The sequence below is a fragment of the Belonocnema kinseyi genome, chromosome 2, assembly GCF_010883055.1.
Source record: "Belonocnema kinseyi isolate 2016_QV_RU_SX_M_011 chromosome 2, B_treatae_v1, whole genome shotgun sequence".
NCBI lineage: Eukaryota > Metazoa > Arthropoda > Insecta > Hymenoptera > Cynipidae > Belonocnema > Belonocnema kinseyi.
This window is the reverse complement of record NC_046658.1, coordinates 172,956,735-172,971,254: the sequence shown is the minus strand read 5'-3', so window position 1 is coordinate 172,971,254 and position 14,520 is coordinate 172,956,735.

The window sequence follows — 14,520 nt, the reverse complement described above, 5'->3', positions numbered from 1 at the left end:
TTTAAAATTAACGTTTCAGGTGGAGTTTCAAGCAATCCATTTTTGGAATGAAATTTATCTTTCTTATTGAAAATATGAATACCTGGTTGATAATTTACGTAACTCGTCTAAGATTTTTTTTGTGAAAAATTAATATATTATGCTTAGAATTCACTTAATTACTTCAGATAAAAATTTGACTATTCTTTTTTTTATAAAAAATTCAACTTTTTATTTGAAATTCAAGTATTTTCTACAAAGGCCGTTTTTTAGACAATAATTAGTTTTCTAAACTAAAAATTTAATTAATTTAATTTTTGTTGTGAATTATTCTTTCTTAGTTTGAAGTTTAACAATTTGTTTGAAAATTTGTCTAATGCTTAAAAATTTAACTATTTTCATGAAAATTATGTTTTGTTCAAGGTTCGAGAATCAAGTTCAAGGTTCAAGCTTTTATGAAAACTGAAACTTAGAATTTAAAATAAATATTGAGGTATTCCTTTTCTAGTTAAAAAATTAGCTTTTTCGTTTTAAGATTTAGATACTTGGATTACAATTTATGTAATTTGTTCAAAGGTTGTTGTTCTTTCTTGGAAAAATGAACAATCTTGCTGGAAAATTATTTGTTTTTGCTTTCTTATAAAGCAAACCTTATAATGGTAATTTTTTGAAAACAATATAATTTTTCAAAATAATATCTTGAATCTAAACGAAGACTTTTTGGAAATATTTATTACATCTTTTTGAGCCCTTTATAATATTTTAAGAATCTGTTGTTTACAGTAGAACTTTTTTATTTCTTCGTTCAAAGTTGAATCAATTAATTGAAAAATAAAATATTTGAACTAAAATTAATTTTTAACAGAGAACTAAAGTATTCCACTTATGCTTCGAAATGCAGGTATATTTTTTATTTGAAAAATTGCAATTTTATATTTAAAATTCATATATTTGGTAAAAAATCGGCTTTTTTGGTAGAATTAAAAATTGAATTATTTGTTTGAAAATTCATGTGTCTTGTTCAAGATATGTTTTTTCTTGTAGAAAATGAATATTATTAGAGTAAAATGCTTTTTTCAATGGGCTTCTTTCATTGAAAATTTGCCTATTTTGTTAACCCAGCTGGAACCACGTATGGGTGGAATCCCACACATGCTCTGGTTTATTGAAGCTGCGCAGACGCCAACATTTCTTATAATCTTCTACATTTCAGTACCCTCGTAGTCAGTCTTGGTTCAGACTTTGCAGGTGAAAAATAGTAGATTTTCCTTCCAGTATTATGCATTAGCATTATTTTAGTGAATTTTTCCTACTGTTTGTCCCAGTCTGTTTTCAATTTTATTTCCTTAAAGTTTTCCATTTTGTGAATTTATTCATAGTATTTTGTTTTCCTGAACTCTCAAATGCTGCGAATTTGAAAAAAAAAGTTCAGCTGTTTTGTTTTCCTGTTTCCAATTCTACTTTGTTCAAGTTTTCAGGTTTTAATAAATGAAGAAAAAATATGCTATGTAGTAACTATGTTTACTACTTGTTTCTTCATATATTTGAATGTAAGAAAAATTTTATGGACTGAAACGGATGAGTTATTGCTTTCCTATGAATTATCTATCATTGGTTCGTTTAAAGTTTCGACTTTAGCTACAAAAATCATGAAATATTGCGCTGGGTTGGATTCCACCCAAAGTGGGTAGTCGAGTCCTGGAAGTTAACGTGATTTCAGCTAAGTTAAAAGTGCTTATATTCGTTGCTGTACAAAAGATCTCCCTCTAAAATAAAAAATAACTTCTCCATTTTTCCTTAAAAATTTTAGCTGTTGAAAACTATTTTTTCGTTAAAAATTTGCTTACCTTTAAAGAAAATGTATTTATTTTGTGGAAAATGTGTCTCGTTTAGTAGAAAATTAATCACTTTTCCTAAATACTCATATATTTTTGGTGGAATATTTGTTTGCTGAAATATATAAGTTTCTGTGGCAAATTTATTTTTTTGGTCAAATATATTTTTTATAACTGAAAATTTAACTGCTACTGTTTTGTTAAAAAATGTATAACACATTGTTTAAAATTTATGTATTTGGTTGAAATTTGTATTCTTTTAAGGTTGATTTTCTTGATGTAAAATGCAACTGTTTTCGTGAAAATTGAAAAACTTGTTTCAAAATTCACTAATTGATTTAAGGCTTAATAAAATGCCTAATAAAACAAAGTAATTGTAATCCATTTTTAACTTTCTGGAAATGTCCGCGCGTATCTGCGCCGAATGATTTTTTCTACAATTCTCTGAGGTAATATGACTAGGACAATCTGAGCTACAAGATTCCAGAAATACTTTATTGATCAAAAATCCTTAAATACTTAACGCTACTGGTGTAAATGAACTCAATAAATTCGAACTCTAAATATACGAGAAATCAGGGAATTTATAACTCCAAAGATACGGCCGCCAAAGGTGCTCCCACCTCTGCGATGTTTATATTTCAGGGGTAATGCGTGAGGAAGCAAACAAGCCTACTACGCGCACGCGCGCGTCGAATTGCAGAAAGTGCACACTCGCCCTCGTCTCACTCTTGAATAGAGCAGGGATAGTGGGAAAAATTCCGCTTTCTCTTTAAATTCAGAACGCTCGCATCTTTAGAGAGTTCGTATCTTTGTAGCTCGTATTTTTGGAGTTCAAATATAAATATAATTTTTTTTCTCTTAAAATTAGGTGCTGCTGCCAACTCTAGTACCTCTACTAGTGCATCCATGGTTAAAACACGTTGTAGCGCTGTGTTAACATGAACAATATCAAAGCAGCAAATAAGGTATGTTTTTAAGGGACAAAAACCACATATTTATAACAACACATGGAACTACGAACCCCTTTGTTCGAAGTTAAAACGAATTTGAACAAATGAACCCAATAATGAAGTTACGGAACGTATATGGAAAATGAGAGTGATGTATGCTAATGATGCTTGGGGTAGGTTGGAGGATAACTGGGACCATAAATCGCAAGGGCCAAAAATATTTAAATAAACTCAGTTATTGAAATTTTAATTCAAAAGAATATTTTTCTCTTAAACATATATAGTTTCCCTTCCACCAACCCCAAGATACCACATTTTTCCCTCTATGGAACATAATAAACCACATTTTTCTTAACACCTGCACCCCACATGATAAATTTTCAAGTACAGTGAAACTCTACGATGAGGCCGATTGTGGGGTTGACGATGGGTGGGAACTAACTCATTATAGCCTGATCTGCTTTTGTTTTCTTACGTCTGAGTGCTCACCTGAGTGGCAACCGCATTCTCCGCGTACCCGGCACAGCTCCTGTTACACCTACCGACGGCGCGATGTCGATTCTGGAAGGGGTTATAGAAGGAAGGGCTTTTGAAGCGATTCACTTTACTTCTTTTTAAAGCTTTTTATTAAAGTGCAGTTGATTGACGTTTTAAATTTTGAGAAGGGAAAGTAATCTTTCCATTTAATAAATAATGAAAATTTAGTTTTAAATCTAATAAATATTTTAATTTTATTCAATTTTATTTTTAAGAAAAAATTTTTAATGTAATCAGTATATTTTTATATAATTTATTTATTTATTATTTTATAATCAGTATTTTATTGGCCTTTAGTAATAGTGAAAAAATATTTTTATACGTGCATTGTGTCTTAATGTAATTTGTAAAGGTTGAAATGAATACTCCGAATAACCTCGTATGAGGTATTCTGTAATTAATAAATTTCCGTGCAATTATGTAACTTTTGATTAAACTTTGTAAGGATTTATATACTCTTGTAATTAACATTTTTGTATTACTTATTAATCACGGGATTCCTTACAAAGTAGTGTAATGATTTTGTACAAATCAGAATTATGAAATAGTTATTGATATAATTTTTTAATTAGCGCATTTAAAATATTTTGCGATAATTATACATTAGCAAAAGTTATTGCGTACATTTTTTTAGCAAAATTAAATATGTGGTATTAAGTGTCAATTATCAAGAAAAAATGTATATTTTACTTTGAAATCTTGTTAAATATTTCAGTGCATAGTTTTAGAATTAACAAATAAAACTGCCATTGAACACAAAACAAAAAAAAAATATATTGATGACTGAGGAGAATGTGGAAGATTACTTGATACACATGTTGAAAAGTTCCTAAATTGCTCAATAAAAGTTGTGATCTTAAAATTCAAAGTGCCTTATTTAAATAATATGTTCATCATCAAAGTGATTTCCATTTATTTTATACAATTATTTTGTAATATTAATTAAATATAAATCACGTAGAAAAAATAAGAATTTAGTTTATTATTTTTCGTACAGGAATTAATAGGCGCGCGCAGGGCTACTCGTAAGAAAATTAATTACTGAAGGCTATTTTTTAATTTATGATTTCAAATCACAATCATAATATTTTTTTGATCAGTAACCTTGACACATTCAAAATATCCTAATCATAACTTTTATTATTCCGATTCTCTAGTTTCGTTTGCTTCTGAAAATTTCTCCTGCAGATTATGTTTATTGAATTATATAAATAAACATAAACGTTACCAATAATAAAGTGTTTTTTATCAATTAAGTTTGATCAATTAATTTTAACCCACTGAGGCGGCGCCACCTACTTCCTATTGCATTGCATTTTTCTGTACAATTCTGGTCAAGTCGTTGATTTTATTCTCAAGTGCTTTTTATAGAAAAAATTAAATTTGGGTTGTATGCCACCTTTGGATAGGGTAGGTTCGGACGCCAACCGAAAACGAAGAATAAAACGCGATGCACATCGCATAATTAGATTTTTCGCATAGAGGTTACACGAATCGTTACTCTCGCAGTCCATCTCCTGCAAAAAGATATCGCGACCATCAGCATCACGAACATCGAAGAGACTACGATAGATATGATTCTCGTCGTCAGCGAAGTCCAACTCGTCATTATGAACCTGATTGTTATCCGAGTGAAACGACGTTTCCAAATAGTGCCAGATCTGATCACTATCTGCGAGGAGCGACTGATCAAGATTATCAAAATTCTGATCGTTATCCGAGAGAACCGACGGAGTACTCAGACAGAGATTCTGAGTCATCTTTAGAACTCTATGACGATTTGAGTGAGTTCGAAGGCGAGGGTTCGAAGATCCTGGAATTCCACCAAAGCACAAGTTTCTAGAGCAAGAAAACGTTCAATTAAGTGAGTCCACGTTGAAAAATTTGGGAGAACTATAGGCAAGAGAGGATTTTGAGAGTGTTAAAATTCACAATAAAATTATTTTATCTGTGTACCCTAATTCTACAAAAGGGTTGTTCTAAAGAAGATCTCGACTCTATTAATGAAAAGTATCCGTTGCCTGAAAATTTTGAGGCAATTTATGTGCTAAAACTAGACCCGAAAATGAAATTGCTTATGTCAGATTCGCGTTTGAAAAAATAAAGTTTTCAAACAGAAGCACAGGAAAAAATCGAAATAGCAATTTACGAAGTTGGCGCTGCTTCGACGACTATCTTTACTCAGCAGGAAAGAAGAACTGTAATGTAGAGTCCTCTCTTAGCGATGCTGGTAGAATTTTATCGGACCTGCATTACAAAATCTCTATTACCAGACGCTCCATTATCACTCCGATAGCTAATTAACTGGTGAAGGTTCTTACTGAGGATCTTTCCACATCTTCGAAACTTTAATTTGGAGAGGATTTTTCTGCTCAAATAAAAGCTGCTAAAGAGGTAGAAGGACTGAGTAAGAAGCTAGAGAAACATCCTACATCAAACCAGGGCAATAAAGGTGCCAAATTGACTCTGAAGTTTCAACCAAGAAATGCTAAACCGGTTGATCTAAATCGTGTCATGAAGCCGTCTTTAAACTTCAGGGGACCACCCAGAACATTCAAAAGGAATCTGAGAGCATACCGCTATTAGGGGTAAGTGAACATTTTGGTAGTCTTAGGTGAAATCATTCTACAGTTTGTGACGGGTTATCAAATCCTCTTTTCACGTAAAGCAGTTCATGATTAAAAACCTAATGTTTCTAATTTTACAAGTACTGAATTTCGAGATTGCTTTGCTACTGTAAAATAACTTATCGACAAAGGTAGTGTGTGATAATTCCAACCCACTAAGGCACAATTTGTTTTCTCCAATTTTCTGATTGACAAGTCAAATGGAAAAAGCGATTTATTTTAAATTTGAAAAAATTAAGTCATTTCATAGATCCACCCCATTTTTAATTATAATATCCCAAAACAGTTTTGCGTCTCTTGACCCGAAACTGTTATATGGCCTCCATTGATTTAAAGGATGCTTACTTCCTTGTTCCCGTGGCAGAAGAATATAGGAAGTATTTACGATTTCAATATGACCTGAGACAGTACGAGTTTAATTGTTCACGATATTTTATAATAAACCTATAAACAATAAGACAAAATATGCGCTAACTATTTTACAGAGTTAGATGGATAGTTATTTAAGTCTGTACAAATACTTCGTTTATTGGACATGCATTATGTTCGTAGACAGTTTCCTATGTTTCTAATTTTTTTCACGCCATTTTAAAAAAGGAATATAAAGAGTTTTTTGAAAGAAATCGCAATGTTGTGCTTTAAACATCTACGTTATGATCTAGGAGAACGGGACGACGAAATATAATTAACCGATTAAACAAACTCAGTGGGTAAGCGCGCCGAAAGTACTCTCTTGAATACTGCCGATTGAACTCCACTTAAGGTAAGTCCAGTTAATCGTTTAATTTTTTTAAAATTGCAATTAGCTCTTCGAAGAAAATCGTCAAATAAAATAACATCTTTCTTTTTGCAATTTCTTGCGTACGATTTTTTTATTTTGCAATCTTGAAGAAAAAATATTTATCATTTTCTTCAGAGATAATTCGTATTTAACTTATCTCTCTTTTTCGGGCAACAGAATGCACTAGGAAACAAATCACTAAGGCTGAAGAATGAAAATTGGAAATACAGATAATTAAATTTTTTTCGTTATTCTATGAAATTATCTTTATAACTTATAATTGATTTTAGTATAGTAATTATTATTATATATTATTGATTTTAATTAGAAATACAAACGAATTTTAAGATTTGGAATTGTATATCTAATAAAATTATGATAGAATTTTTTACTAGTGTATTTTTGTCCTTAGAAATTTCACAAATGTCGATTGTGCAACTTGAAAAACTTGAAGAAAGGACAAAAGTTACAAAAGAGTAGTCTGTCACATCTCGAACCCTTTTCCAATTCTCCCTTCGGTAAATACTCGTTGTAATGACTGGTCACAGAAGTGTCATCTGTCATATCCAGAACCCTTTTTCTAACGCTCCATTTAATTAAATTGCGTGGCGGTGACTGGTCACAGGTGAGAGATATATCACATCTCGAAACAACGTATAAAAACAACCTATCGAAAAATAGAGAACCCCTTTTCCAACTATCCTTTTAATAAATGTGCGTGTTAGGGACTGGACACGAGAAAGTTATCGGTTACATCTCGAAACCTTTTTTAATATTCCTTAAAAAAAATACGAGTGTTAGTGGCTGGTCATAAAAAAGTGATCTATCAGATCTCATACCCCTTTGGAACTATTATCTTGAATGATGCACATTCATCTGCTGCTGTGGCCGATAAACGTTTAGCAAAGTTATCGGCTTTTATCAATTTTCTAATATGTGGTTCGTCAAAAGTACCCTCTTTGATTTTTACGTAGGACATTTCAGGGGATATCTTTATCAGACAGTGGAATTGCAGTGCTACCAACATAAAAAATCTGCAACATCTGACCTGAACATTGGAAACGAGGGAAGTATTTGAGTCCAGCAAACAAAAATGCGCAAAAAGACTCCCTTGTCCTCTCGGGTTCAAAACTTTACCGGAATTTGTAAACCTGTGATGATTGAACAAACATACAAAGGACGGTATGCAAGATTTTTTAAAAACATTTTGTACATTAAAATTTTGAAATATCATCAGGAAGTCGGTAGAATAAGTGTTAATCCATTTGAAGCAGGCGCTTATACATTTTTAATTTAAGTATTTAAGTATTGGTAGAGTTATTACTGCTTATTATTTCAGCAAATTAAAATTTTATTGAATTTATTTAAAATTTAATTAAATTAAATTAAGCAAATATCCTGGATGAAACTTGACACCAGGCGTGAATAAAGAAAGAAAAAAATGAGTGTGTACATAATTCAATCTTCCTCGTTTTAAAGAAAAGTAAAGTCTAATACATTACCTTGTTGAGGATGACGTAATCCATTTACGAGTATAAAGAATTTATAAAATGTTTCATATAATCTGAAAGCCCTTAATACGTTTTTAATTATTTTAAAGTTGAAAATTATAAATACATTTTTTAAATCTTTCAACATTTTTGATTGAAGCAAATAATTTTTATGAAACTTGTAATGAACTTTATACGATTTTCGACGGTTACCATTGTTTTAAGGAATTATATAGACCTTGGATAAGATATTTTAATAACTTGCGCTGGGTTTTGAAGGATTTCACAAGAAGTGAAATATTCGAGAGCTTCAGAGAATGTGAAGGGATTTTTATAAAATTCAAAGGATTTGAAATACTTTAGGGTATTTTGGAAGATTTCTCTCTAGGCATTCTGAGGTATTTTGAACGATTTTAATGAATTTTCAAGGGCTTTAAATAATTTAAATCAATTAAAAAGGTTTAAAAGGATTACGATTTATTGATCTTGTAAATTTTTAAGTATAAAAAAACTTGCAAGAATTCCCGAATATTTTTAAGTCTTCAAGGGATTTAAAAACATTTTTATGCGGTTTCAAAGAAATTTCTCGAATTTTGGAAGATATCGAACTATTTTACGGGTAGAAATAGATTTTACGGATAGATACTCGAAAAAATTTTTTTAATTATTTATTTTTATTGATTGGAATGCTTAATTATTTTTAAGGCGTAAAATGCGTATCAAATCAAACAAATCATAAAAATGTCGACATGTGAGATCAGTCATCTTTCTCCTTCCACCCCAGTTATTTTCTAGAAAAAACGAAACGTATTATTAAGACATTGTGAAGGTTGGTATAAATAGCAAGCTTTTATTGAGTCACCTTCACAAGCATTTTTTTAACTCAGTACACTTCTTCATTTCTCTGTCCATAAAAATGAAGATCACTGCTATTAGTCTTTTTCTCGCATTGGCTGGAATTCTGCAGGAATCAAAATGCATGCATCTTAGTAGTAAGTGTCATATAATACCAAACTCACTATTCCTGAAGAATTCGACATCAATTGCCGAAAATTAAAGTGTACGTTCTTCTTTTGATCGTCGAAAATTCTTCGGTTTTTGTAATTCAACTTTAAAATTCTGTGACTCGTTATTAAAATTATAACAAAAATCTGAAACTCAACATTTTTTTGTTGATACAAGGCTACTAAGTGGCACCTTTCCGGTCCTATAAAATTCTAAAACGAAACTTAAAAATTTTTAGTTGATTTATTGAACATTTGTATTTTGTTTGAAGATTCACTTTTTGTATATACAGTTATTTAGCTTTAAATCCAATTTTTAATATTTAGTTACAAATTTTAATTGTTTGAAATTCAACTATTGTCATAAAAATGCTTCTTGTTTTGCTTTTGAAAATTAATTACTTTAAATGAAAATTTGAGTATTCCGTTTTTTATTAAAAATTAAAACTTTTTAGCTATGATGCGCATATTTTGATAAAAAGAAATTTTTTAGTTAAAAATTCGCTTTTTTAAACTCAAGATTTAACTATTATAATTTTTCTTCTAAATCATTCTTTGTTAGCTTGATGTTTTACAATTTGGTGGAAAATTTCAACACTAGCCTGAAAAATTAACTACTTTCTTGAAAAAAATGTTATTTAAGGTTCGAGATTTAACTTCAAGGTTCAAGTTTTTTTACATACTGAAACTTAGCTTTTTAATTAAATAATCATGTATTCCTTTTTAATTAAAAATGTATCTTTTTTATTTTAAGATTATGATTGATTATAAGCAATTTACAATATTTTAAAAATTGGTTGTTAAAACAAAAAACTTTTTTCATTTCTTCGTTTGAAGTTGAATATATTAATTTGAATATAAAATATTAGGTTAAAAATTTAATTTTTAACTGGAATTAAAATACTCTATTTTTAATAGGAAATGCGAGTATATTTTGTTAAAACTTCATTTCTCGAATTAAATTTTGATTTTTGTTCGCCTACTAATATTTACCGTAAAATATCTTTCTGACAACTGCAAATTTCATTGTTCCATTTTTTTCTAAAAGTTATACTTCTACTGTTAAGAATGCATGTATTTGGTTGAAAATTAGGCTTTGTTGGTTAAAAAATGCTTATATTCCTTGATGTAGCAAATATATTCGTTCGAAGTAAAAACTGTTTCTGTTTTTCTCGAAAATTTTAGCTACTTAAAACTATTTTTTGGTTCAAAATTAGTTATTTTAACGTAAAATTCAACTATTATTTAATTATACATAAGTTAACTATCATAAAATGAACTGTATCATTTGTAAGTAGAAATCTCAATATGCCATTTTATTAGATAATATATCTATATTTTTTAATTTAAAATTTACCTTCTTTTTAAAAATTCATGTCTTTTCTTGAATCTTTATTGGTTTGTTGGGAAATCGAAGTAATAGCGACAAATTTATTTTGTTGGTCAAATATATTATTTATAACTGACAATCTAACTGTTTCATTTTTTTTAATGTTTACTTATTGAAACTTAATTCTTCATTTCGAAACTTTATTTTTTTGTGAGTAATATATCTATTTTGGTTAAAATCAATTTTTGGTTCAAAATTTAACTGTTTATATAAAATCAATGAATTTGGTTAAAAGTTGGTTTTTTGTTTGGGTTGAATACATTTTTTTAATGGATAATATAATTATTCTTATCTTTTTTATTGAAATTAGTCTTTCTTAGTTGGAAGTCAAACATTGAACAAAATTGCATACAAATTTATTTCATGTCTAATAAAATACCTAATAAAGTAACGTCATTGTGTTCCTCATCTTAAAAACCCGTAAAGATTTTTCAAGTTTTCTTACCTTCAATAAAAAATAAAATTGTAGGAATTCTTTCTCTTAACTTCCGATTTTAGCTACAATTTTCTTATGTCATATGACAAGTTGCATCTGAGCTACAAAAATCGAGAAATACTTTATTGATCAACAATCATTAAATACATAACGCTACTGCTGTACGTAAACTTAATATACTAGAAGTCCAAGGATACTAGAAATTCTGGGACCTATAACTTTAAAGATGCGAACGTTAAAGAGGCTCCTACTCCTGCGACGTTTAGTTTTCGTGGGGAATGCGTGAGAACGCACACAAGCCTACTACGCGCACGCGCGTCTCGAATTCAAGGCAGTACACACTCGCCCTCGCCTGACTATCGAGTAGGGCAGGGATAGAGAGGGAAAAATTCCGCTTGCTCCTTTGAATTCGGGACGCTCGTATTTGTGGGAGCTCGCACCTTTAAATATCGTTTCTTTGGAGTTCGAATAATAATATCAATTTTTTTCAAAAAATTAGGTGGTGTTTCCAACGCTAGTACTTCTACTAGTACATCAATAGCTCACATACGTTGTACCGCTGTAGTAACACTGCAGAATCTCCAAATGTTTACTATTGATCTCCGCAGGACCAAAGAGAAACCTTATTGGGTGCAAATTCCACCAAGCGTGAATTTTAAATATTATGTAGTATATTTACGCACACTTAATCAAGGTGATTATGTGGGCAAATTGAGATATGAGACACAGGGAACTGTCGGTCAAAGACCGAAATCAACTCTGTTAAGGTTAGGTCAGCAGAAGTATATGAGCTATGCGGGTTGCGAACAATATCAGAGCGGGACAGAGAGTATGTTTTTGTGGGACCAAAATCACATATTTATAACAAGACCTGGAACTACGGACGTCTTTGTTGAAGAGTTGGAACAAATGTGGCCAAATGAAACCAATAAAGAATTTCTGGAACGTATAGAGAAAAAGAAAGTCATGTATGCTAATCATGCTCAGGGTAGGGGATCTAGGAAAACTTGGAGCATAAATAGCAAGAGGTAAAAAACAGAAAATAAATTGTAAAAGGATATTTCTGAATTTTGCGTTTCAAATCAGTCATAAAATTTTTTTTTTATGCGTGAAGTTGACACTTACCAGATATCCTAGTCTTATCGGTAATCATTTCAATTCTCTGGTTTCGTATGTTTCTCAAAATTTCGACTGAAGATAATGTATATTCAAAAATATGAATAAACACATTAGTTAACAGTAATGAAGTGTATTTTATTTTCAGCAATTTCCTAAAATATATGGGTAAGAATATTTTGTCTTTCATACTGTACGAAAATTGTGTGAAAACCTTAAAATGGACATGGCCCAAGAAAGTTCCAGTCTTTTTTGGTTAAATATCATAAAACTTTAAAAAAATTAGTTTGAAACAGCTTATGAGAAACTTAGCACTTGAATTTGCAGCCAGTGTAGAGATTTTTTAATTTAAAAGCCTTAATGAATAATTAAATCTCCTCCTTCTTTTTAAAATGAAAATATGATTTTCTTTAAGAAAAAAAGTAAAATATTTTCGTAGAGACTTGACGCGAGGCGGAATAAAGCAAGGTAAAATATATTAGCTATGTAAATAAGTCTACCTTCATCTTTTTTAAGAAAAATAACTTTTGAGGACGTTACCTTAGTCGAGGTTACGTAATCGATTTACAAATATTAAAAACATTCCTTCTAATTATTTAATGAATTTACAAATGCTACTCAATCGCCTTTCTGATTTAAAACATTTTATTTATGGCTATTACCAATTTTAAGTTAATATGGGGTTCAACCTAAAAAAATTAAATTATTTGATTTGTGATTTCCTAAACTTTATAAGAGTTCCTAAGGATTCCATAGACTTTAGGAGGTTCAAGAGTAATTTTAATTATTCAAAGGAGATTCCTAAAATGTTAATTTATTTCTTTGGGATTTCAATTTTAGGAGGTTTAAAGGGATTTTCAAATTTTTCAAGATTCCTAAATAACACAAAGGTTTTATGAGGTCTTTAAAAGAAACCAAGGGAATTAAGAGATCTTATGATTCCTGAATTAGTTATTTGAAGATTTTATATCAATTTAATATCAATATTTTAGGAGTTTTCAAATTATTCCAGGGATTTCCGATAGGCTGCATGAACTTTAATAGATTTTAAAATAATAAAAAGATTTAAAGGTATTTTCTAGAGCTTGAAAGGAATTTAAAGAGCTTTAGACTTTTTAAATTATTTCTAAACATTTTAAAGGCTTTAAAATGATTAAGAGGATTCAAAAATATTTCTAGAAATTTTCAACAGATTTCAATTATTTAAAAAGATTGTAAAGGATTAAAAATATTGCATGTTCTTTAAAAAAATTGTGATTTTTCAATAGATTTCAATAACTTAAAAGGATTTAAAGGGCTATAAATGTGTTAAAGGTTTTTTTCTAAAGTTCCAAGGAACTTTAAAGAGCTTAAAATTGTTAGATTAGTCAAAGATATTTCAAAGCATTTGGAATATTTTTGGCTATTTTATAAGATTTCTAGAAATGTTCAATACATTCGAAAAATTTGAAACGTTTCAAAAGGATTTGAAATATTGCATGGTGCCTTAAAAGATTCTCAAGAATTTTCAACAGATTTCAATAACTTGAAAGGATTTGAAAATATTTAAAAGTCTTAAAGGAATTTTTAAGCACTGCAAGGCATTTTCAAGAACTTTTAATCGTTTTGTAATGACTTCAAAATATTTCAAAGGCTTTGAAATATTTCAGGGTGTTTTAAAAGATTTCTAGAAATCTTCAGCAGATTTTAATAATTTGAAACGGTTGTAAAAGATTTGATATATTGCATGGTATCTTAAAAGATTTTTAATAATTTTTAAAAGATTTCAATCACTTGAAAGGATTTAAAAGTTTTGAAGGCATTTTTAAGCACTGCAAGGAATTTTCTTGAACTTTAAATTTTTCAATAAGTTTGAATGATTTCAAATAATTGGTGATATCTTAGGCCATTTTAGAAGATTTATAGGAATTTTCAATAAATGTTAACAGTTGGAAAATATTACAAATGATTTGAGATATTACATGTTATTTTGAAATTATTCAAAATTTTCAATTGCTTTGAACAACTTGAAAGGACTTAAATCTTTTGAAGGTCTTTTTAAGCACTGGAAGGAATTTTCAAGAAGTTTTATTTATTTTGTCAAATTTGAAAAAATTTAAAGACTTTGTAATAGTTTAAAGAATTTTAAAAGATTTGTAGGAATTTTTAATAGATTTAAACAATTTGGAAGGATTTTAAAAAATTCCATAAAAATAAATAAATAAATATTCAATAGAAAAAATATATATTAAATATTTCAATAGATTTTAATAACGTGAAAGATCGGCTTGATCGTACCAGGTGTATACATATGAAACCGGTATTTTTTCAAGAAAAAAACACATTTATTTCAAGAGAATGATAACAAATATTTTATTCAAAGTATGCGCCCT